The sequence below is a fragment of the Thermobia domestica genome, chromosome 9, assembly GCF_964235325.1.
Source record: "Thermobia domestica chromosome 9, izTheDome1.hap1.1, whole genome shotgun sequence".
NCBI lineage: Eukaryota > Metazoa > Arthropoda > Insecta > Zygentoma > Lepismatidae > Thermobia > Thermobia domestica.
This window is the reverse complement of record NC_137462.1, coordinates 196,013,647-196,038,787: the sequence shown is the minus strand read 5'-3', so window position 1 is coordinate 196,038,787 and position 25,141 is coordinate 196,013,647. Positions and strand designations below refer to the sequence as shown.

Below are 25,141 nucleotides of genomic sequence, written 5' to 3'. Positions count from 1 at the left end.
TTCCTTTATTATTTAGCTGTTGCACTCCACACGTATTTTAGACATATGTATGTATGTATATTATTTCACAATATGATATCTATGCTACACTATCTATGTATGATTCTATACTAAATTGTATATCACATTTATTTCAGCCAACAGTTTTATTTGTAACGTAAGAATGAGTTCGACTATGTTATAATGTATATTTCCAAAATTTACATACGACACTATCTATGTATATCATATATCTTCGAACTGATACTTTTTCTACCTACCAAATTTTGTTTCCTATATTTTATAAACTATCCCATTCCTTCTTACAATATAAACATACTTCGCTGGTTCCAATGTATTCCTCATTCATGGTATGTTACTTAATTTCCTTCTACCATTTTATCAATGCCATTTCTTCTGTGTTTTCCTTAGTTTTTAGAAGAGAAAAACATTAGAATGATTACTTTTATTGTAACTGTCTTACAAGAAATTTATACTAGCCTTCCTTTATCTATATATACAATTTATCAGCACATAATTGTATTTCTTCCAGAGCTCTATATTGAAGTATTCCATCTTATTAATATACCACTATCACTTTACAACCTAAGATCGATTATATATATATATATATATATATATATATATATATATATATATATATATATATATATATATATATATATATATATATAAAATCCTCATTTATCTCTAATTTCGACAAAATCATCTTAGTGAATTTACTTCTGCTTCCTTATCGTTCTATAGATGATCCACATAGTCTTCACCTTTCTCATGCGTTGTTTTCTTCCCAACTTGCTTCGTTCATTTGAATTGCTTTGTTTTATCATCAATCTTAGCACCGATTGAAATGCTATCTGAAATTTTATTCTTGTTCTCTGCTCTTCTTACATTTTCTCAAATAATTTCTTTTTGATCCATTGTTTCTTCCCTTTGCTTTCTCACTATTGCTACTTTCAGTAATTCAGAATTATTATTGAAATAAAATGAAACCTTTAACGTCCCACAGATATATCTTTCGGCTAAAGAAAATTCACGATAATACACGCGAATAATTACAAAACATTGATAACAGTGGATGTGGGAAGAAGTGGAACGAAATAGGATACCCTCCCTACCCTAAAAAAAAACTCAGGAACAGATTTTGTCTATTAAGAACTTACTGAACAACTACATACCATACCTGGTATGTATATAAAATAAAATAAAGTTGTCACATGTGGTGCTAAGAATGCCCTTCCTGAGCGTCCGTACATTACGTTGCCCCATTCTGAAGGCAATTGCCAGAACGATTGCCTGGGTCTCACGTCGAGTGTTTCCCGTAACTCATCAGGTGTGTGTAGTTTGTTCATATGAACACACTCTTTTAGATAAATTCACAGGATAAAATCAGGAGAAATTAAATCTAGTAGCCTTGCAGGCCCTAGTCTTCGTGAAATTACTCTGTCTGCCTGGGAAAAATAATTTGATTTCAGCCATCTCACCAGAAGTGTGGCTTGTGATACTAAGTGGATATCATGATCATTTATTTTCTCATGGATTTACATTCTGTAAAAATATAAACGAAATCTTTGAAATATTAATAACAGCAAATTAATATTATCGGCACTATTTTCGAGTACGACACCCGTTATATAGTGAATAGTAAGTACATGAACTACTCATATTCTCAACTTACTTTGGGGCCGCGGTGGCTCAGTGGTAGAGCGTTCACCTCTGGTGCTTGGGGTCCCGGGTTCGATCCCAGCCCCCGCCAAGTGAACTTTGTGGTGGACAAACACCGTGTGCGTGGGTTTTCTCGGGGTTCTCCCGTTTCCTCCCACTTTCTTCATTCCACCATTTCATTCATTACTCATCATCACTGTCTCCTTTAGCCTAACCGGCATAACCGTGGGACGTAAAACTTAAAGATTTCATTTCATTTCAACTTACTTTGTTGCAAATAATTGTTTGAAGCTTTTCTCATGCAAAACTGCATTTATCTCTTTCCTTTATTCTCTTCACACAGCAGAATGTTTCACAATAGCCTCTCTCAAAACAGAAATTGCAAACAACATTGTAAACCAGGCATCTATTAAATTACGACCTGTCAAGTCGCGATTTCTTTTAACCTTCTAAGTCCTTCAAATATTGATTTATTATTACTGTTTTACACTTCCCACGGACATGACACACCGACTTTAAACACTGCTTCGGAAAAACCTATTGGACTTGCTGTCGACTAGCACATAAATGTGATTTGTTCTAAATTAGAAGTTAATTCAACAGCCTGCTAAAACGTTAAACTTCGAGTAGATAACATTCATTTTTTCGCTTTATTGTCCCACACCCACAACAAGCTGTTTTAATGCCATAGTTTGAATGTGACCAAAATCTGAATGTAAAGCTTGATTTTTAAGATTCAGGACGTATTGTGCTACAGTCTGATGCACTTGCTGCATTAATAAAAAGAGAAAATGAGTAATTTAACGTCCCACGATTATGTCCTTCAGCCTAAAGGAGATGATAACGAGTTATCCATCACTATCTCAAATGACCTGAGATCGAGTCAGGAATCCTTCGCACCAGAGGTGAGCGATTCGTCCCCTTCATATTAATAAATAAAAATGACACCACACAACAATTCCGTTAATCTTTGCACAAGAACTACAGTCCTTGCATATCACAGAATTTATTCAAGATGTGAGGGTAACATCTTTACATGCATGCGCCTTCATTGTTTTCTTTTATATTGCAAGTCAAACACAAGGCAGTTATTATGTCATACTGACTGCGGCGAAGTATAATTATTAGCTACTCATGCTCTCTTTATTAATTAGAAATCTTTGAGTTTTACGTCCCACGCTTATGCCGGTTAGGCTAAAGGAGACGGTGATGATGAGTGATGAATGAAATGGTGGAATGAAGAAAGTGGGAGGAAACGGGAGAACCCCGAGAAAACCCACGCACACGGTGTTTGTCCACCACAAAGTTCACTGGGCGAGGGCTGGGATCGAACCCGGAACCCCAAGCACCAGAGGTGAACGCTCTACCACTGAGCCACCGCGGCCCCAACTCTTTATTAATTAGATAGCCTATTTGCCACCCTCACTACATATTAAATATGTTATTCCCAAGCACAGTTACCGTAGGCCCGAAAACACTTTTTCACACAATGGTCCAACAGCTCTCTGCATTATTTTATTTAAGATATTGCTTCACTACATACTTATTTATCTAGAAATACTCCCACTACAGTAAATCCCTTACATACATTAGTATTTCTACTGTAATCTTTGCTATCTCTCATTTTTTTAAGTATCCGTTTACCTTTTACGCAATCTAATTACATTTTAAACATGTCTCCTGACAAGAATATATAATTGCTCTGTTTGCTTCTCAGATACAGGGTGTTCAGAGTACAAACAAATCAAGAATTACCAAAGTTGTGACGAAGTTTGTACAGTACGCTCACATGGAAAAGTTAACAGTGGTTTTTATATTATATGAGTTATTTACCTGGACATGAATCTTTTACGCTCTGAAACGAGCTTCAGATAGAAATCTTTAAGGTAAAATATATCCAAAATGACCAAAGAAAGCGAACTTGATTCATTTATGCACTGAACTCGCAATATGTTGTACATTTTAGACGTTCTTGACTCACATTTCCCTACAATTGTATGATTATTTGTTAAAGCTGAGTACAGTTAAATTAATTGGAAGTTCTTAACGAAAAAAAGAAGAATGAAATTTTTAACATCTCAAAGTAAATTATTATGAAATCATGTTGGTGGAAGGAGAATTCTAGGAGGAAACGGGAGAATCCTGAGAAAATCCACGAACGATGCGACCACAAACTTATATGACCTTAGATCGAGACAATGAAATGAAATATTTAGTTCAGCGTCCCACGATTATGAACCGATGGTAAAGGAGGGGTGGTGATGAGAAACTAATGAAATGGTGGAATGAAGAAAGTGGGAGGAAACAGCAGAACCCTGAAAAGAACATGCACACAGTATTTGTCCACCACGAAGCTTACTTGGTGCGAGCTGGGATGGAAGCAGGAATCCCACGCATCAGAGGTGAACGCTCTATCACTTAGCCACCGAATCTTCGATCGAACCAGGGCGCCCTCGCACAAAAAGCAATTGCTCTGCCACTGAATTTTGGTGCCCCGTGGAAGTTATTAATAAAAGTACTATTTTACAAAGTTACTTCTTTAACGTCATGGTACCCAAAAAATAAACATATGTACAGTTGATAGAAGTATCTTAATTTCAAGGTAAGTAAGTTAAATTTGGCACACAGAATAAGAAATCAGCTAACAATAGCTATAGCATAATTACCATGAATACTTCATAATTTTTGAAAATATGAAAATTTTCAAAAATAAACCTAAAGAGGCTAATAATAGCTATAGCATAATTACCATGAATACTTCATAATTAACATACGCAAACAGTTAATATTTAAGTATCGGAATAGAGTGGATTCATGTCTGAAACCGGCGTCTCAGATTTTTCCAAGGATTTCAGCTGATGAATGTTGAAATAGTATTTTAAATATTACATTATTGGTATATCGGGCAGGGACGCACCCGCGGGGGGGAAGGGGGTTCATTGGGTCCGGACCCCCACTCCAGAACTTCCTAACTCAATGTACACCTGTACACTTTCTTAATAAAACTATACTTGTTTAACAGAGAAATGATTGATGCAGCATGAACATTTGATCTTACACTTCATCTGTACTCATAAAAACAATCTAGTTCTATCAAGTTTTTCTGAAAGTATACGTGGAAGTATTTTACAATTACTTATCGTCTTTTCAGGTGCAGAATAATACCCGTTCAATACTACAGTACATAGACGTAGTTAACGTACCCTACCCCTCCCAACAAACATTTCTGGGTGCGCGCCTGATATCGGATACCCTAGATCATTATACCCCACTTATACAGAGGGTTGATTAATTCGTGTGTCAATTTCATTTGTTCACTGTGTAAACTTGAAATGAGGTAAAACCGTGCAATTTGGTGTAACTTTAGACGAAGGACATAAGTTTTGTTTCGTCATAGAAGCATGTCACTTGTACTAAAGATTGAAGAGATATAGGATCAAAGGTCAAATTTCGATTTTTTCCTTATGGGACTGCAATGGTAAATGCTGAAGGAGCCTGAAAGAACGTAAATCGAAGTGATAACAAAGAAAAATCTGTATGGTATCATTCTATGTCGCAAGCCGACCAAATATGCGTCAATCAAGTGGTCATAGTCAGAGGTCACTGTCAGATCAAGGTCACAGGTCACCTTGAGAACCCATTTGACATGATGAGGTACCGACATTGCGTTGTTTCCGTGTATTCAAATGGGCTCTCAAGATGACCTGTGACCTTGATCTGACCGTGACCTCTGACCATGACACTTTATTGACGCATATTTATTTGGTCGGCTTGCGACATAGAATCACACCATAAAGCTTTTTCTTTATCACTTCGATTTAGGTTATCTCAGATCTTTCAGAATTTACCATTGCAGTCCCATAAGGAAAAAATCGAAATTTGACCTTTGACCCTATATCTCTTCAATCTTTAGTACAAGTGACATGCTTCTATGACGAAAAAAACCTATGTCCTTCCTCTAAAGTTACACCAAATTGCACGGTTTTACCTCATTCCAAGTTTGCACAGTGAACAAATGAAATTGACACACGAATTAATCAACCCTCTGTATATTCATATATTTTAACTTAGCAGGAGAATTTTTATTAGTGTTGAATGCACAATAAGTCACGTACAAAAGTTCCCCAGACACTTAATATGTTCAACGTAAATCAAATCTCTGTATGTTTAACACAAATATTATTTCTGTGATGAAATGAGAAAATGAAAATGAGATCTTTTTTTTTTCTTCTATTTTAAAAATAAATATAGTCTAGACTTTTCCGAGTAAATGACTTAAGAAGATTCTTCCCTGCAGGAAAAAAAAAAGTTTTGGGGGTCTGATGATGAGCCGATCTTCAGCTGATTGATCGAGCAGGGATGTTCAAGGGGTAGTCCATTGAAAACGAGGTTTGTTTCTTTTAATTATTATTGCGTCATTGCATTAATTTTTTTTGCTAAGCACCCTCATTTTAAAAAGATTTGGTGAAAAAGACATTATTGAAGAACATCAAAAATCTATCAGATTGTATTTGCAAAATGCTATTACGTGAACTTATAATTGTTTTCAACACCTTTCGTATAGTCTAAGTATAGACGCTCAGTGCCGCACCGTGGAAAATCAGCGCCCGGGGCGAAAGTATACGAAGGCGACCACGTACATATCAATGAGCTCGACAAACCAGCTGCGAAGAGCAAGAAAATTTTCAAAACTAAATCCTCTTTCCCTTGATTTTGAGCACTTTTTATTACTTTTTACCTTCCATTTTATATATGTGCACATGTATTTTCCTAACATGAGTAACATTATAGGACCATACTTCCTAAAGTAGGAAGAGGATTTAAATACATAATAGTAATATTCCAAGTAATTTTTCCTCTCTCTTTTTTTCCTTCTTTCTTTTCTTTTCTTTTTCCTCCCGAATTTTAAGCCCCTTACTTCAGCGCCCGGGCCGTCGCCCCACTCGCCTTCCCCCGGATGGCACTGTAGACGCCCAACAATTATGACGTCATGAACCACCAAATTTCTAATATGTAATAAAACGTTTTACGAACAGCTACAGTTTATTTAATAATATTTTGCAGCTATTACTTGGCCAACTTTCAAATTGTTTATATTCTACATTAAGTTATTCACTAAAATCAAAAATAAAAAAAGTGAGTGTGACCTTATCAAGAGTCACAGCAACTTTTATAGGTCATTGTGAAATGCCTCCTCCAAATAAATATTAAAAAAAAAAAAAAAAAATCTCTCTCTTGAGCGAAAACACTACAAAATTCGTAACGGGAATTTTGGAAGGGTCGTATTACATATGTAAAATTATATATTTATTCATTGAAGAATTTTGGGGGAATTATCTCTTTCTACCTTTGAATCCGCTCCTTATTACAGTGATCCCACAGTTATAAATGCCAAGTATTATCATAAATTTTTGAAGATAATCTTCAAACGTTCTTAGTAGCACTTACCTTCAACCGCTAATGGAATGAAAGATTCAAACTTACGTAACCACCTTCACTACAAAATAAAACTTCTATTATGATGTCATACCTGTGTTGCGAGAAGCAAACATGAGCCTACACTAGGTGTCCACACTACAAACGATCCACCAAGGCAAAAACCTTGATTCTACATCCGGATACTCGCTGAAACTACAGAATAGACTAAAGATGATGTTGATCCGAGGCCAAACACAGACACACTTCAATTAGCAAAGAACAATTCTTTCACAGTTCACATCATTTTCTGGAGGGCTTCAATTCACTACAGTGATCAAAACATAACACAATACACATTATCTCACGAAAGAACACAGGAAACTTCGACACTACATCACTGACACAACGGACGGTTTACTTCCCCGAAAGGAAAAGTTATTTGTTTACTGAAAAACACTCTTACTGCTGCAAGTATATGCTGGCACGAAGACTGCTATGTTCATTCATGTAAAGCGACGCAAACCATTCTTTTAGCTTCTCTTGTGCTGCAGCTAACACTTCACTAGCTAACAACACTCGCTGTTGGTTGTCCCAGTTTACCAGCACTGCATGCTTTAGCTTCAGAGAACTTTTTTATTCATAATGAGGTAGTGTAGTGTCAACTCTGATATCATGGCGTGGCAATGACCAACTTTCCTATGACTCACAAAAACAACATTCACCCGCACTTTAACAAAGAAAAAAGAAATCGCCACACTAAACATCCACACACATAGATATAATACAAGGCGCGTACACATACACGGATATGTGGGCAAAACAAGTAATGTTAACATGAAAACAAACTTACCGTGAGTTCTAGGAGGACAAATCTTCCAGAAATTAAAATGTGGGAGAGCAGATGACACAAGGTAAATGACATGAAACATACACAAAGGAAGTTTATCCAAGTTCAAGAACCGAAAGAAATAGTAATTAACACCGCATAAAATAAAAACTGTCACTGGACAAAGCATCATAGCGTGAAGAAGGAACAAAAGCGCGCACGAGATGTGAAGTTTGGATCGCACTCTTCCTTGTTTTATGTTCGTTGGTTTGGTTCAGTGAAGTTGCTCATTTAAGCACTCAGTCTATATGAGATGGGGGCCTACTGTTTAAAGTGGGATCAGAAGCCTACTAAGGTTTTTAACCGAGCCAAGTTTCCCCATCACAAATCGAACCCGGGATCACGCACAGAGAAACCATGAGCATTAGTAAATCGACCACTAAAGAAAACCCTTGCTTTTCGTATACGAATATGTGACTAAAGAAGGTTGTCTACGATAAAAATAATCAGGTTTTACTATTTTTTTTTATCGCGGGCAAATTTATGTATTATATTTAGTTCTGAATTGTATACGTGCAAATGCACTTCATAAAAGTGTTCAACACATACAATATCGTTAAAATATACGGTGGTAATGTACTATACCACATTAAATGCCGTCATAAATTATTTTAACGTTATTGGAAATATAAGAAGTAGAAATACTTTAAAAAGTAATTTCTTGTAAGCACATCAAGCAAAACAAATACGTGTTTAGGGCACCAAAGAAAGGGCACCTCTGTGCGAATTTTCCATATTCAAATTTACCATGGTGCGTGGGCCATCTGGTTCAGCTGAACCAGGATCTGTAAGACAGGCCACAATATTAAATAATAGCATATATATAAAAACAAAAGCACTCAGAGAGTCCAGACCTCCGCCAAGGGTCATGAAATTGAACAATAAAATAAAATAAAAATAAAAATAAAAAAAAATGGTATAGAGTTTGTGAAATTTGTAAACTTTCTGTACAACGTCAGTGGGGAAAAAAACATGCCCATACTTCGTCACTAACTTAATCTCCTTGGAGAAAATAATAATAATAGTAATGCTAGAGGTAATGATTGAAGAACTGATCAAGAGCTTTGCAATTTCAAAAATAATTTTTAAAAATAAGCTTTTGAAGTAATATCAACAAAGTGTAAGCATACAAAATAAACATTAATTTCCATCGTACATTGGGCTATGTTTTATTTCGACAAATAACATTTTATGGTTTCTTATTGTTTATACTTTGAATTACAAGCATAGGGCATCAAAATCATAGTCTCAGGACCTGTGAGGATCTTAATCCGGCTCTTACCATAACGACCAAACACGTAGGCCTTGAAAATGCGAACCTGACGAAGCACGAATATCTGATTAAGTGACAAATTGTTATTTTGTCACAGGAGCTGTCAGAAAATCTTTATGACAATATATGCCGAATGTGGAACTCGTCATTGCCTTACCCAATAGGTAACTTCCATGGAAAGTTTGAAAAATACACGCCAAAGTCCAGACTGTTCAATTTGAAATATTATGCAGTTGCGTAGACATGGACATTGCTATCTGCAAATATAATAGAAAGGTCTTAAATATGGTTATCGGAATGCAATATATGTTATAAGTTGCCCGGAATACGACTTTGAAATGTTACACCCGGTTCGAAGATTAAATGTGCTTCATGTTTTGATCCAAGCCCATTTAGTTTTCAAATAAGCCTGAAATAGGCCCAACTTACAGAAATCCACCAATGATGTCCCAATTAGGCATGTAGTTAGCTCTTTCTCAGATTCTCAGCACCTACTATAACACAAAGAAAATAAGAGCAAAAATGAAGAACGTGGGAGAAACCGAGAGTACTTCGAGAAAACTCACGGACACGATGTTGTCCTCCAAAAACTTATTTGGCCGGGGATCGAAAAGGGATCTCAAGCACCAGAGGTAAGCGCTCTACCATTGAGTCAAAGTGCCCCTCTAATAAATAGAGCAAAATTGTTAATCTAATCTAATATAAATAAAATAAAGAATTAGTTTGTGTGTCTGTCTGTGTGTGGCCTGGCACCAGATGAGTGGACCGAGAGTTACCACATTTGGGTCACGAGTACCTAGTCCAGGCCACAGACCAAGATAAAGCGTTTATTTTAAAATTCGAACCAGGGGGGATCTCAGAGGGAGCGTTTATCGGAACATGTAAAAGTAGCAGAAAATGATTATTGTCGAATTCATCGCGGTCGCTGAGATCATGAGCGGCGATTAGGGAGGGTAAGAGGGGCAGTTGCCCCCCACTTTTTTGAAGTGACGCCCTAATTTATATAGTTTCATTTGGAAATGTAAACAGGGTGCCCACACAATTTGGAGAAAAAACTCTCTGACTTTTTCCTGACTTTCCATGACGAAAGATCCAGATTTCCCTGACCCCTGGATAATTTAAGAATATAGAAAAAAGAAAGAAACCCCAGCCTCCACACTCCCCATAGTTGGCCTTGTTATCTTCCGCTTCTATTTCTTTCTTTTTTCAATTTTCTTTCCAAAGGAATGTAAATTTACAAACATGTGCATTAGGCCTACGTTACATACTACACAAAATGTAAAGTTACAAACGAAAGTGTGCAGATATGAAAAAAAAATACACATATGCTTACACATTATAACACCTATTACACACACGGCAAAAAAATGAGGTGCTGAAACAACACAAAATAACTACCACTTTAGCGTGTTACTTGTGTGTCAATTCGATACCAAGCATATCGCTTTCAGAGCATATCAGAAATACCTCCTTACTGACTGTGAGTATTTGCATTGTTTTATATTGTTTGGTATGAGCAAAGCTTTGCGAAATATATTTCACATTTACGACAAGTAACTAATAACATTCTATGTCACCTGTAATCGGTCACAATAATATTGTTGTAAACCTTTGAATCATCTGACAACAGTTACACAGATAGCAGTGCTTCCATCTATTTTCTTTATCTGTTATTCTTATGTCTTAGCATGTATGAACAGAAGATGGCAGAACTGTTGCCTGTGTAACGGTTGTCAGAGGATTTACAGGTTTACAACAATATTATTGTGACTGATTACAGAAAACAGAACATTATTCGTTGTTTGGCATAAGTGCCAAATATATTTCGCAAAGCTTTGCTCATATTAAACGATAAATACCAATACAAATTCTCTCAGGTAGTAAAGAGTTATTTTTGATATGCTCGGAAGACGATGTGGTTGGTGCTGAATTAACACACAAGTAACACACTAAAGTGGAAGTCATTTTGTGTTATTTGAACACCTAATTTTTTACAGTGCAGCATTATAATATTGCCTATAATAATAAACAGTTCAAACGTAATTTTACTGATTATTTAAAAACACACACATTATGTAACACATACAGATGGGGATCAGAAAAATGGAAACACCTGAACGAAATTGAAACTTACCAGATTAATATGGTGTCGGGCTACCTTTCGCCTTCAGAACAGCCTTGGTGCGACGTAGGATGGAGGCATAGAGGTCGTGAATGGTAGCAAGTGGAATTTTACACCATTCCTCGTGCAAAGCATCGGCCAGTTCTGTAAGAGAGGATGGAGGTGGAAATCGTCGCCGGAGTCGTGTTTCCAAGACGGACCACAGATGTTCAATTATGTTGAGATCTGGGGATTGGGCGGGCCAGGGGAGGTGTTGAACTTCATCCCGATGTTCCTCAAACCACGCTGCTACAACGCCAGCTGTGTGAATGCGTTCATTATCATCCTCGAAGATGGCGTCATTGTCCGGGAACAACATCCGGACCACAGGATGCAAGTGGTCTCCTAAAATTGCGACATAATCGTTGGCAGTGATTCGTCCGCTAAGTGTGACCACAGGATCCAATGAAAACCATGATATGGCGGCCCACAGCATCACCGAGCCGCCGCCATGTTTCACAGTTGGGCTCAGACACTGCAGATCATAAGCTTCTTTGGGCGTTCTCCACACATAAACACGGCCCGTGGTTGGGAATAGGGTGAAGGATTACTCATCCGACAATATCACACGTTTCCAGTCCTCAACGGTCCAAGTTGCATGGTCGCGGCACCATTTGCGGCGTGCGAAAGCGTTATGATCCCTGATGAGCGGTTTGGCCCGTGCAACACGACCCCGTAAGTTCATGTCATGTAGTTCGCGGCGGACTGTGATTGTCGAAACGGGGTTGGGGAGGTGCTGATTGAATTCCTCCGTCACTTGCTCCGCAGTGGCACGACGGTTCTGCGTGACAATGTGCTTTAATACCCGGCGTGACCTGTCACTCATGATTTTCTTCCGCCCACTGTTCCGCTTCCCAGATGTGGTTTTCCCGTGTGTTGTGTAGGCCGTCATCACCTTCGACACTGTCCCACGCGACACACCTAACACAGTAGCCACTGCCGTCACACTCACTCCACATAACCGCGCACCAACAATTCGCCCTCTTTGAAACTCTGAGAGGTCTCCCATTTTACACTACCTCCGTCTGCTGCAGCCACTAGACGCTGGTGTTCCACTGCGCCTGACGTAGTATGGAGACCGATCTAACACACCACCACCAGAGGTCCGACGCTGCGGACGCCACGACACCACTCCCAACCCATATATCTGACGTGTTGCCAACTACAAGTGTTTCCATTTTTCTGATCACCATCTGTATTTTTGCTGATGCAGTTGTTAAATGCAACCTTTTTAGAAATTTGTTTTCATCCTTTCTCGCATAGTTTTCTTCTCATTGATCCGAATATCCTTCTTGTTGCGTTCGCAGCTTAATTTTCTTCTCTTCTTCCTCCAGCTCCTTTAGTTGTTGCTGAATCTTCCGTTTCTCTCTCCTCTTCTCGTCTCCAGCATTTATTTCTCTTTTCTTTTACAAATACACCTGATATTGTCTCATTGAACTTCTCAATGAATTTATCATACCTTTTGCAATTTTTAATCTTGATGATCCACCTATTCTCATCACAGAATCATATATGATCCGTTGAGCCACCAGAGATTCTTCTCGTAAGTTCTCAACAATGAGAATTTTATTTATTGTGAAAACACTTTCAAAAAATGGGTTTCCGTGAAAGAAGAAGATAAAACACAATTCCATAACTGACCATAAGTCAACGAAGTTCTTCCAATTTCCTAAGACTAACAAGGCAGGGTACCCAGGTGTAACACACCGATTGTGATAAGATTGCACAGACATAAAGAACATCGAAAAAGAAGTGACACGTATTTTTTTATATCGGCCAACAAGCACATTGAAAGGGTCAAATAGGGGCATAAAAATGGCGTCAAAATGAGATTATGTGGAATAGAGCGAGAACGAGAAGAGATATCGGAAAAGTTTAAATGTATGAAATACTACCCATAGTCGACGCAATTCAATGAGTTAGAACACACCCATGAGAAGAGATTAGAACATCCGAAAATGGACCAATCACGTGTACAACATTGTCACAATGTGTTACGGAAATGAGTGAAAAGTATGATAAGGAGCAGCAAGAAAGAAGAAACGAAAACAGAAAATACGTGTTTTTGCTTTGGGTGCATATGTTGCCCGTATGCGAGAGACGCAGATTTATCTCAATGTCCGAAGATGGGATAACACGCAGGAAGGATGCAAACGCCGTTCATATAGACAGCCAGCGAGACAGCACTGTGCGGTGGGTTGCATATATCGCGTAATGAGAACAACGACGAGGTGGATGTTGGAAACGAAAATGTGTTGAGTTGAATTTCAGTTTAGCGTCCCTTTCAGCAGCGAGGCTATATGAGACGTGGACCTACTGATTAACGTGGAATCCGAACCACATGAGCTCCCGCCGGGAATCGAACCGGGTCTCCCGCGCCAAAGGCGCGTACGCTAACCGCTTAGCCACGGAGGAGCTCAAACGAAAATGTGTGTAGGCAGTAGTAACACAAAAAAAAAACAAAATTGTTACTATTACTGTTATGCTGTACGCGTATTTTCGTAGTGATATAATGTTGATACTCATGTGTGGTACTGATTATTATTAATGGTATTAATGTTGTTGTTTATCTTACGTATGTAGACCACCTGCTATTACAATCTACTGTGCTATGAATTTTTGTTCCCATTACCCGATATATGCAACCCACTGCGCAGTACTATCTCGCTGGCTGCCTATACGAACGGAGTTTGTATTGTTCCTGCGTGTTATGCCATCTTCGGGCATTGAGATAAATCTGCGTTTTTTTCGCATATGGAAATCTTTAAGTTTTACGTCCCACGGTTATGCCGGTTAGGCTAAAGGAGACGGTGATTATGAGAGATGAGTGAAATGGTGGAATGAAGAAAGTGGGAGGAAACGGGAGAACCCCGAGAAAACCCACGAGCACGGTGTTTGTCCACCACAAAGTTCACTTGGCGGGGGCTGGGATCGAACCCGGGACCCCAAGCACCAGAGGTGAACGCTCTGCCACTGAGCCACCGCGCCCCCCTTTTTCGCATATGGGTTATGTATGGAGTATGCACCCAAAGCAAAAACACGTATCTTCTGTTTTCGTTTCTTCTTTCTTCCTGATCCTTATCACACTTTTCGGTCATTTCCGTAACACATTGTGACAATGTCGTACACGTGATTGGTCCATTTCCGGATGTTCTGCTCTCTTCTCATGGGTGCGTTCTACCTCACTGAATTGGTCGACTATGGGTAGTATTTCGTACACTTAACCTCTTCCGATATCTCTTCTCGTTCTTGCTATATTCCATATAATCTCATTTTGACCCCATTTTTATGCCCCTATTTGACCCTTTCAATGCGCTTGTTGGCCGATATAAAAAAAATACGTGTCGCTTCTTTTTCAATGTTCTTTATGCCTGTGCAATCTTATCACAATCGGTGTGTTACACCTGGGTACCCTGCTTATAAGTAAAAAAAAAAAAAGAAAAAAAACTCATCAAGTCCAATACCATCTCTGTCATTGGCTATAAATTCATTTGAGTGTTCCTTAAATTCTTCAGTCTGAGCTTTCACTGTGAACTGGAGATACTATTTCTTTGCGTTTCAGCCACTTGTCCAGATATCCCCTTGGCACCATGAAATTCTAGAACAGCGTCCACCCTTTTAAGCAAATATGCCAGGATGTAGTTAGATGTGTTTTTCGCAGAAAATTAGTTTCAACAACTATATCAGATAACAATGACTCCCTCAATATCATCGTTGAGAATACCAAATTTTGTATCCAGTAACAGTAAAGAAATCAACTCTATTTTATAAATCCAGTGATTGAACAATGGACCTAAATCGATTTTTCACTAAATTTCCTTGACCAATCTGCCATTTCCCTGACTTCACCTGATACATTTTTACTTCCCTGACTTTTCCCTGACTTTCACTTATTTTCCAGAATGTGGACACTCTGGTAAAGGTTTTGTATGTATTACTGTTTCATAGAAAGAAATGGCGCCATATGATATTTGTCGTTGCGTGAGTACGTATTGGTTATTTGTCTTCCCGTGGAGTTAAGAAAGCTACAGGAATTGCGTTTTAATTCCATATTTCTTTAAATGTCATAGCATATGCTTGCAGTACTTACTATATTTTACTTTCTAAGAGTAAAAACATTCATTTAATGGCATGTGTGGAATTAAAAGTATAAGTTGTTCATTAATTCCCCAGTTTCAATATAACTTCTGCAAAGAAGCGTCATTATTCATTACTATGATTAATATTATCCCTTTTGTTTTTTGTTTTGCAAATTTATTACATTATCTGATCACACAATTTTCCAGACAGAATTTTAAGATATTCATGAGCAAGAACTCAAATCTCTTTTTACACTTTCGTTGTTTAAGAGTATAAAGGGCTAGTACCTACCTGTATTGATCTTATGAATTTACTTACCAAAATAGAAATACGATATGCGGTATTTTAAGTGAAAAAAATAGTATCCTATTAGTTATACAACCTTTCATCACACAGTGATAGAGACAACCAGGAAATTTAACATTGATATACAATTGTTCAGATAATGTCCTCCCCCCCCTCCCTACACTTTTACCTTCCAACCGCCGCTACCATTGTATGCGGGCCGGAGGTCACCTGCAAGGATGGGTTTACCGAGACATGTAAAATAAAATCCAAAATGACCGATATTAGTGTTAAATCCATAGTTTTCGCGGTCGCTGAGATGAATGGTGATACTTCCACAGGCTTTGACTTCCAAATACAGCCCCCCATGCGAAGAAGGGTATTTCAGCTAGTATTCAATAATAGATAAACTGCATCTCAATATAGATTCAAGCTATAATCCGAGTAGGTTTCGAAATCATATATATATATATATATTCTACCTTTCTGTTTATCTCTCTTTCTTTCTATTTTGTTTCTTGTTTTGTTTTGTTTAAAACAACTGGAATAAAATCGTCCAAATGAAATGTCGCTTTGACGTCTGATGGGGAATTTACCTCAGCAAAAAATATAGAAATGGACGTTTAACGCCATAGACTGTACATGACCAGCAAAAAGACTGGGCTATCCAGACAGTCAAGAGGCAGTACGTTGTTGAACAGGTTCTATGAAAGTGCATCATAGAGAACACAATTTGAGTGATTTTTCTTTCAAACTCAAACTGAGACATTTTTCCCAGCAACCTGCAATTCAAAAACAGTGCATTTGGGTCAGAAATCGCAAATGACCGCACGATTCGCCATTGGTTTGTCAAATTTCGTTCTGGTGATACACAATATCGTAAAACACAAAATGAAATGAAATATTTGAGTTTTACGTCCCATGGTTATGCCGGTTAGGCTAAAGGAGACGGTGATGATGAGGAATGAGTGAAATGGTGGAATGAGGAAAGTGGGAGGAAACGGGGGAACCCCGAGGAAACCCACGCACACGGTGTTTGTCCACCACAAAGTTCACTTAATTGTAAAATGAGTCTCGTGAGCACCAACCACATGTCCGGATTGTCTTCTCAGGAACACCATAGTAGTAGACTTGAAAAAGCCATTGCAGTTGATTTAAACACATGCCATACCACTGTCGTTAAGCCGATTTATGCAATCGGTAAGTTCATTCCAATCGCCGTCTGGAGATGTGCACTTCTCTCACTGTGAGTGTACAGAATAAACGAAAAATTTTCAGAGAGCTGAGCTGGGCCAGGGTTTATAAAGATCTCAAAGATGTTATAAGTTGCTTACCTTCACCTCCACTGGATAAATGTGTGGATGTACTAAAGTCCTCCATACACGACAAGAGATCAGGAACAACCAAGTACAGGAATGTAGTCGACTGATTCAACCTACAATTACAAAAGTGATATATATGAGTAATATTATATATCTTATGAAGTACATCAGAGGGAAAAAATTATTACATATTGATATTTTTGCAAAAGCTTACAAAATGAAAATAAAGAATTAATAATAATAATAATAATAATAATAATAATAATAATAATAATAATAATAATAATAATCATCATCATCATCATCATCATCATCTTCTTCTTCATGTCAGTGCCACGAACAGCTGTTAGCAAATATAAAGAACATTGTGTGGTATCAGAGTACTACATTACGATAAAATAACAATAATAAGAAAACTGTAAAAAGAGGAAAACTAATATAAAACATCATGTAGATAAAAGTCAATCAAGTGAAAATAATTCTTTGTCAACGTTATTTAGATTGTCAAGCTCTCTATCTATAACAAGGAAAGCTAAGAATAGAATGCAGTGTAGTGTTAAAATTGCACTGCATTTCAGCTTAATGTTGCTGAGATTTCATAAAATTTTCATTTGCAGTGTAAGTTTAAATCTGTCTTTTAAAATTTCATACCTCCAATATAGAAGAACTAAATTCGTACTATTCCTTATGCTATGATTTAGTACTTTAAATTCTGTTTCATAAACAGTATTCATTTATATATACACATTATCTAATATCTTTTGCATGCATACTTTGTCAAAATCTTTTCTTCTATTCGTAAGACTTTCCAAATTCCAATAATCATTCCATCCAAACCATAGCCGTCGAATAAAACATTTTTGCAGATTCTACCTTATTTGTCACGATTTTCGAAACGCTGTTCCATTACCAATCCTAATTCTAGATTTGGTCTTACATGTAATTTATATAAATATATCTGAAATATATGCTACTGTTTAAAAATAAAACCTATTATTCTGGAATCTTGTCTAGTAGAATTTACGTGGTAATAAAACTTTAAAATTGTCAAATGTAATACCTTGATATTTAATGTTTATTTTCTCTATGTGTATACCACTGACCTCGTATTTACTGACATAATATTGGGTGTTATTTGTGTATGTCATACATTTTGTTTTATTATCATTAATTTTTAGTAAATTATTTCTACATCGCGTATTTACTGCATATAAGTTTTGCTGTAGCAAATAATTATCATAATCGTTGTTGACTCATCTTAACAACTTTATATCGTCAGCATAAAACAGAAGTACTTACTTTAAGAGTATATGACTTTTTTCGGGAGATTATTTAAAAATAAAGAAATTAAGGGCCTCAAAGGCGACCCTTGTGGTATCCCATTTTTTTTTTACATAACCTACACGGGAATGTACAGGGCCAAGTTTAACTTTATATGTTCTACTTGACAGTTTTCAAAACAGCGAACATACAAGGGTAATAAACCAATATTTGATAACCTGCTAATAAGATATTTACGACCGACAGATTCAACAGTTTTTGAAATACCTATCGGTTTGAAATTAAACCGATTGTAATTTATTCTTTAGTGCGCATTAGGTAAGTCTGCAAAATGAGTTCTATTGGTTACAATTGACTTGCTCTTATATATAAAAAAATCTTTATTAAAAAAACTAGTGATTTTTTATATTTTGCACATTCATTGAGTAATATTTGAGATTTGATCTTAAACGGAAAAGAATAATATAAGATGATGGCAAAGACCTATACAAATTTAAGTAGGAATGAACCTTTTTATCTTCGTGTTGGTCTCCTTTTATGCTGTTGTTGCATAACATTATTTGCAACGTAAATTCAATAGTCATTTTCTCTTCGTCATTATAGAATAATTTATTCAACTGTATAATATATTGTACATATCTATTATTCAATGTGAATGGCGACTTTCTTCTCTGGAATCTTGGTTAAATAACTTCCGCGAACAATTATATGTAATGACAACTCAGGCTTTATATGTGTATTTAGTTGGTACATCATCAGCCAATCCTTACTTCGACTGACAATTGGGATGTTACCTCTCCAAAATGAGGCGGGGCATCCCAATTTTACGAAAATGTTCAGCTCTTAAAATTACGAATAAACGCATACACGCATTACAGTATGACCGGCCGCAAAATTATCCAAAATACTCACAAAATTTCTTAGTCACATTGTAAAGTTCCGCCCATGATGTGTACTTATGACTAATGAGATATCAATATTGTTTTATCGCTAAAATTTTTGTTACCAGCAGTTAAATCGCAGCCAATGTTGTTATTATTTAATTTCAGTTCAACTAAGTGCCAACCAGCTGAGGCTACGAGTTTTCTGTTTTGTATAGTATTTTTGGTTTAAACTTCCAGTCATGAATATTTATATTTCTTTCTATCATTCTTAATAAGCTGTTCCATGTACAAATTTGGATATGAAAAACAGGCGATCTTAACATTGGATAAGTATGTCCCCCACTACACTGAGAAAAATCCGTTCTCCGGACAGCGGTATACTGTACAAATATACGGAATCCTCTTGCTTACTACAGAAATCAGCACGGAGCATTCGTTATCATATGCTACAAGCTACATACGCACTGCCCTTAAATGTTAACATCATGCCGTTGCAGGATGTCTGATATCTAACAGTTTTCCTTATATTACATACATATATTATGTTACCATCGTCAGCTATATGTTATATACGTCCATTTGTAGGTGAGATCCTGACCGCTAATATTGTATCATACGGAAAGTACGTATAGATGGAACACTTATATAGAAAGTATTATAAAACATGCGTTTTCAGTTATACGTTTCTGTACGTTGAGTCAAAAAACTACGGGAATTACAAATACAACATACGATTTTACGTACGCCGCATAGAATTTTTTCCTCAGTGTAGGTTCGCCAAGAGGTGACAACCGATATAAATTCCAGGCAACTTCTATTGCATCACTGATATAATGGACATTTCAACTGATTCTTTATTATTATTATTATTATTATTATTATTATTATTATATAATACTTTTGAGCTAGCTGATTACGGAAAATACTTCCCTTTGCCCATGCATTGATTCTAACCAGACGAAATTTGCTACTGAACTTCGGTCTGTTACTGGTACATTTAAAACAATGACCATCATATTTGTACGTCATCTGCCGGTGCAGGAGGAACATCTGCGCAGCTCAGTGGGAAAAAGGCTTAGACAAAGACACAGTGATGTTTCTCCAAGTGTCTATAGCGTTGATAATAAAATTAAGAATATAATAATAATAATAATAATAATAATAATAATAATAATAATAAATCTTAACGTTTCCTTGAAAAGTAAACTGTCTATTTGTTTATAATTAATTACTTGAATATATTCGAATATCTAAGGACAAGGTTATAATGTACTAATTTACAAGATTATACAATAAAGTACCAAACATATAATATACCGAATACCAGTGTTGGGTAAGTTACTTGTAAAAATGTAACGCGTTACTTGCCCGAAAAAAGTAACTGTTACTTTACTTCGAAAGTAACGCGTACTAACGCGTTACTTTTAGGTCCGAAACTTTAAATATGTGAAAAAAAATTATTACTTCAATTTTCCGTACTACTATTACTCCCGCTATTATTATTATTATTATTATTATTATTATTATTATTATTATTATTATTATTAATTATAACAACTCTGTATATAAACATGAAAGATAGGCGGTTTGTATTTGAATACTAAAAACCCAGTTGATTGCCAACCTCGGTAGTCGTGGTCTAGGAGTCAAGGGCATTGTTCATGAGCTTCTGAATTTGGGTTGAAAGTCTAGTTGAGTATTCGAGCTCGAGCCAAACACTGTTAAAAGTTATAGGGCACTGGCCAAATATCTTCAAAACTGCTCGGTCCGGGTATAGAATTGTCAATGACTCAAGCAGCTCGGTTCACAGCTCCTTCACTATCGACACGAACCGAGAAGTGAGAGGAGCCAACAGCTCACCCACCCGACTCGGCTTAGTTGAGCCGAATCGAGCAGATGGCTCATCCCTACCAAGCCAGCTCGAGCCGATGGTTCACCCCCCAAGCGAGCCGGCTCGAGCCATCTTCTCAGTTGAGCCGAGCCGAGCTGAGCTTGTTATAAAAAATATCTTGTGGTCTCGCTATCGAGACGAGACGAGATGCGAGCAGTGTCCCCTCTCGTGAGCAACACTAAAAGTATTCCATATTACTGCTTAGCTTACATTTCTCATGGCTTTCGGTTTCCAGTGAAATCATGCTATGATTTCAAGACGAGTTAAAACGAAAGAGCCATTTATCAAACTCGACTGGACTCGAAACTCGACTTGTATTCGAGTCGAGCCGAGTTTTAGCTTGACTCGTGCTCATCCCTATGCGTTAGAAAAATAGTTGCTTATCATTATTCTGCTAAACTAATTATATAATAATAACAATGTTGTTATGTAAAATTAAAAATACAGAATATAGAGAAACATTACACTACAACTAATAAAATGAGAACACATGAACTGATGTGAATCAAAACTTGCCAGTAACTCTAAAATCGATATTTGCTTTTTAAAGCTAGTTTCAAACTCTATAATCAACGGGACTCTAGGACAAGCAAACTCGAGTGTTTCATTCTGAGAAATTCACTTACAGGAGAGAAACATTTGTTTCCGAAAAAAGAATACATATATTGTAGTTACTCATCCGAAATGTAACGCGTAAAAAGTAACGCAAACTAGGTACATTACTTAAAAATTTGTAACGCGTTACCGTTACAGTTACTTTGGAAACAATGTAACGCGTTACTAGGAAACGTTACTTAAAAATAACGCGTTACAGTTACGCGTTACTTGCGTTACGTTACTTCCCAAGAATGCGAAATACTACACAGTAATAAAGACAGAGTACTGAATTTACTAACCCATTTAAATACGTATATAACTAGTGTTCATTTCCTTAGCAGTACAACACAATCAGAACCTATGAACATACATACTTATCCAAGTTTTGCAGTTCGTTTGAAACCTGTAATGTTAGCTACACGTATAAGCAAACGAAGGTGGTTGTGATTTGGTGTGATTGTAATTTTATTTAGTACCGTTTCGTATATGAATACTACTTGCAGTCTAAGTTAACACAGTAAATAATACCCTCATGTTTGAGTCACCAACTAACCTTACGAAGCGCATCTTATTCATATCTAAGAAAAAAAATGATATGAAAGCACTGTGATTTGATAGTAGAGTGCTGGTTTCTGGTATGCAAGTTATAGATTTGATAAGGAATGCATTAAGGGAAGAGCCGAGAACTTTACCTAGGAGAAAGCATTTTCACAAATAAAAATAATCTAAATCCTCTACTGAATTCAATACCTGGACGCATAAACTTAAGATGATAATCATATCCATGAACTTTCTGGAAATTCCCTAGTATTATTTTTGAACTACTTTACGCATTAACAATATTATTTTACTGTCATTTTCTTCAGTCACAGGAACATACACTAAAGTGTTTATATTAGTCTATGACATTATATAACTGATAAGAGTTTGGTAAGCAGTGGTGCATGAGAAGATTTACAGATCGACAGAAGTGCTTTGAACGCACGAGTAAACATTTAAATCAACACACACAGATATGATAACTACAGCAATGAGTATAAACTAATTGTAATTAGCTGATTACTGAAGGAAATAAAATGGAATTTTTGGCTTTCGCATCCCACGTTTATGCCCTGTAGGCTGAGAGAGACGGATGATTAATGAAAGTGTATGGCCATGTAAGAAAAAACGCCAGAATCACAAGAAAACCCAGGAACACGATGCTGTCCACCACAAACTCATAGGGATGGGATCGAACCAGGAACTCTTCACACCAGAGGTGAACGCTCCACCACTGATCCACCGTGTCCTCTGACCACTGAATAAGTACGAACGTTTCTAATATAACATGACGAGCAATATATACACAATATTCTGTTCCAGTGAGTGAAGCAATGTAAAATAAAACATCTCAACTAACGAAACTTAAACAAAAGGCTAAGGTCTTGAAACGTTTACTTTTATGATTCTTTTTACATGTAGACCTCAGAAAACGTACAAAACGCAATACTATCACGATTTAATGTTTTGTAAGTATACCATCATATACAAAACGTCACCCTCAATTGCAGATTTCGTGAGATCGTTGAAAAAGTTTAAGTTTCAAAGTAATAGCACATGCAATACATAATGAATTTTCGCTAATATTCCCTTTATACCAAGCTCGAAAAATCTCGGGCGCCAGGTAGTCATGACGACTGGGAAATACGAGTCTGGTGCCCACATAATTTGAATTCAAAATATGCAGGTCCATGTGTTAAACTGCATTTGCATTATTATGATGCCTAGTTTTGAGAACTGGCGTCTATGTCAGCAGAAACACTTTCGTGCACTGCTCTTCTTCATTATGCTCTTTTGACACCTTAACCATCTGTATTAGGCCTACTAGTCTGCTTCGGTTCGCTATAGCTTTCTTCAGCTCTAAATCGCCGCGGTGACCACGAAAGCATTTTCCTTGTGAAAATGTAGTAAAGACGCAATATGAGTTCTTACAACATTAAGCCATGAATAGTTGTAACAATGGCGTGTGGTAACCGATTGCTATTATATACAATAAATGGCAGAAACAATGTAAAGGAGGTAATAGAATATGAATTATTTTAAAGGCATTATGAGCTTTTTTTGGTCCAGAAAGTGCTACATTTGTAGCCGTAGCATAACAGCATAGAAATTCATTAAATGTATAAATATGTCGACAAATTTTCCATGTATACAATGAAGAGTGGGAGAAATATATTGGCGCCAATAGAACTTCCAAAGCACTGGGAGCCGAGTTTTGAAAATAAAGGCTAAGAAATGGAGCCCACAAAGATGTGAGAATTATAGAAATATTAGTCCCATACCTCATGCAAGAAAAAATTTCCTTCGAATTCTAAACTGACGGTTGTACAGAAGAACAAATTAAAAAGTTAAGAAGGAACGGGTTCAGAAGAGGTAGCGGCACAAGAGATGCAATTAGATTATTATGGGTATTCAATCAAAGATTTATAGAAAAAGGGAAAGAGGTGTACGTTTTATTTATTGATCTAGAAAAGTCTTTCATCGCGTGAATTGGGAATTGTTGTTGGGAGTTCTAAACAAGATTGAGGTGGAATTGAAAGATCGAAGACTCGTAAGAAACTTATATATGAACCAATATGTAAGTGTTAGAATAGGGAAGGAAATGACAGAGGAAAGTAAAATGGAAGGGGAGTTTGACAGGGGAAGTTTTCCACCAACATTATTTAATATATGTCTAGAAGAGATAGTGAAAAAGAGCTAATATAATCTAGACGACATTTCAGTAGGAGGTAGAATGACTATATATATACGGTTTGCAGATGATATGACACTTGTTGCGGAATCTGAAAAGAAACTCAATAAGACGTTAGAAAACTTGAGGACAGATTGGAAAGAATATAGGATGAAAATAAATGTAAGAAAGACAAAAGCCATTGTGATTGGAACGAAGCGGTCGGTGTCAAATATAGAAATAGAAGGGGGAAAATAGAACAGGTGACTTGTTTTCGACACCTAGGTAGTATTAGTAGTGATGATATGAAGTGCGAACGTGAAATAAAAGGATAGGAATGACGAAAGAAGCCTTTGGGAGGCAGAAAAGTCTGTTTTGTTGGACATTGAATAAAGAGTTGAGAAAAAGACTTATAAAATGCTTCGTGTGGATTATTGTACTGTATGGGGTAAAAACACAAACATTACGCAAAAATGATGAAAAACGACTGGAAGCTTCCGAAATGTGGGTGTGGAGAAGAATGGAGAGAATTAGGTCGATCGGAAAAAGAAATGAGAGGGTGTTAGAAATGATGGGATAGAAAAGAACAGTTTTAGATATTACTGAGAAACTGGCTGGGTCATCATTGGCTAAGGAATGTATCATGACAGACGTGCTTGAGAGTATGGTGGCAGGAAAGAGAAGGAAG

The 25,141-nt window shown here is 36.8% G+C and overlaps 2 protein-coding genes across 5 annotated transcripts in view; one reads left to right on the top strand and one right to left on the bottom strand.

Annotated features, from left to right (window-relative positions):
• Nucleotides 1–25,141, top strand: part of LOC145660520 (serologically defined colon cancer antigen 8 homolog) — a 540,216-nt gene that overhangs the window by 268,356 nt on the left and 246,719 nt on the right. The window lies entirely within an intron of this gene.
• The window catches only part of LOC145660518 (uncharacterized), a 443,921-nt gene that overhangs the window by 352,793 nt on the left and 65,987 nt on the right, over nucleotides 1–25,141 (bottom strand). For 3 of the 4 annotated variants that reach the window (XM_081725684.1, XM_081725686.1, XM_081725687.1), the window contains exon 2: nucleotides 17,103–17,203. The gene's annotated coding sequence lies outside the window, so the exon portion shown is untranslated. Of the gene's footprint in view, nucleotides 1–7,195; nucleotides 7,655–17,102; nucleotides 17,204–25,141 lie in introns of those variants that run through there. The other variant, XM_081725685.1, reaches the window with a different exon arrangement.